Below are 2,239 nucleotides of genomic sequence, written 5' to 3'. Positions count from 1 at the left end.
TTTATGTTTCATCTTGAAGGGTGTGTATCCTGTGTAAGCACTCTGAAAAATAGTTGGTCATCTATACATAGGGCCACTAACATCAAAACCCTCATTAGGGGCTAGATGTCCTTTCGGAAGCACTAGGGTCCCTGCACCCCCTCTTGTTGGAGCGACAGGCAAAGGGAGAGGGTGGCGTAGTCTCGCTAGGGAAGCAATAGATCGGCCGCCACTTTGCCTAGGTCGCGGGGGCAGAGGAAAGGAATGACCGGGGGTAGGATTGTTGTTTGCTGATCATTTCCTTTTCATTTTCTCCAAATTGATGTAAAATCTTCGCTTAGTTAATAAAGTCATATTGTTGATAATAAAAGATACGAGTGCGTATTACATTTCAAAATTTGTGGTACGATAAATTTAGTTGTGTGCAATGGATAATGCAAAGACCGCATGCTTATCCTCGTTTTTGAAAGAAAAAATACACGGTAAGTTTTAACTTGATACCTACATTTGTTGGGTTTTTCTTTAACATATTTTCAAAACTTAAAATTATGATTCTCGCTAAATTTGAAAACGTAGATTCACATGAACCTAGTTCCCGTTGAGCATTTTCCTTGGCTAAGTCTGATGTCTCTTGGTCTTGGAGCTGAAAGTTTTCAGAGTTGGGCAGTTATCATTCTTTTGCAGCTGCAGATCCGTTCTTTTCCAGTTATCATTCCCTCTACTTCCTGGATACTTCACACGGGACTTTCAGGCGAAAAAGAAGAGAAAAGGAGGACGGCGCCGAAAGTACATGGCACACACAATTTTTCTATGCCTTCCGTCAGAAACAATCTACAGATATATGCCCGCCTAGCTGGCAAAGCCACGGCAAAAAAGTTGGTATCTTGTTTGTCTAAGAAAAAAGTTGGTGTCTATATCCAACAGCGACAGAATTGTCAGTTTTAAGATCCTCTGGTGGCTTCCATCATCAACATCGTGTGTAGGGTTCTAGAAAAAGGCTCGGAAACGCCGCCCGAGAAGCAATCGAGCGACCAGGTGTATTTCCAACAAAGCAATCATGCCCTTGGCCTCTCATTTCCTTCAAGTAACGCAGGGTATATAAACAATAAAAGAAAAATTACCCCAGCCTCTGCTTCAAAATAATGTGTGCAATCATCTTTATTAATTTATTCATTAGAAGCTGATAAAAGTAAGTAGTTCAAAGATTAACCCAAATCCACCTTCAAGGTGAACAAGATTGCTATACCTATATGTATATCACTCGCAAAAAAAACTACACTTATAAAGATGTGCACTGATCGCATCAATAGACACCATCAAATCCAGTGGCCTTAAGAAGCCGCCCGCCTTGCAAGCCGAGAGTACCAACCGGTCTAGGCGCCTCACAACGTGCACCGCATGCGCACGCTCTAGGATACGCCGCCGCCAACTTCCACTGTCCCATCTTCAGGAGTGATCATTGCAAATATCTTGCCAGGCCCATCTGTCGTCGACGTTACCATGATATCAAACAGCGCCATCACCCTGCGCCCGTCCATCTAGACACGTGCGACGCCGAGACTCTGCTGCACCATGCCGCCCAAACCCACTGTCGTCGATACGGTAGATGCTACGCCGCTCCACCTACAGGCCATCTCGCACCGACTCCGCACTACCAACAACTCCACCACCATGAGCAGTCCTCGGTCGACGCCATCAGGAAGGGACACAACATCCAGGTGATGTCGTCGCCCATAGCAGAGGAACAGAGGTTTTCGCCTGCGCTCATGAAGGAGGTGAGAGGTACATGATCCGCACCAAAGGCTCCAGGAAGGTAATCGGCGCTGCGGGGCGTCGACTTTAGTGAGGCCGTCGCCGGCCTGGAGTTTCTGTGGATCCATGCTCACCCTCTAGATCCATCTAGCCGGCACCGAGAAAATGTAGTTGCCAGGTATTGGAGCTAGCACGAGCTAGAGCAGATCAAGTCTGAGATGACGCTTCCGGGATTCACAGCGGGCCGTGGCCTGCCAGATTTTCCACTCCCGCGCATGCCGGCCGTCGGACAGAGCCGACTCCAAACGTTGTCGGCACCACACGGACACCTCCGGCCGCCCCCAACCACACCGATGAAGGAGGGAAACCTAGGCACGCACCCACCATCGCTCAGGGCCCCCGGCCGGCGCCCGAGCCCGCACCACCCGGAGAAGAACCGATCTGAACCCCAGATCCGCCGCCGCCAGCCGTCATAGCCACCCCCATGCTGCCCCGCAGCCGTGGTGGT

The sequence above is a fragment of the Triticum dicoccoides genome, chromosome 5A (assembly GCF_002162155.2).
Source record: "Triticum dicoccoides isolate Atlit2015 ecotype Zavitan chromosome 5A, WEW_v2.0, whole genome shotgun sequence".
Classification (NCBI taxonomy): domain Eukaryota; kingdom Viridiplantae; phylum Streptophyta; class Magnoliopsida; order Poales; family Poaceae; genus Triticum; species Triticum dicoccoides.
The sequence above is the reverse complement of the archived record's forward strand: the minus strand, read 5'-3'. Positions refer to the sequence as shown.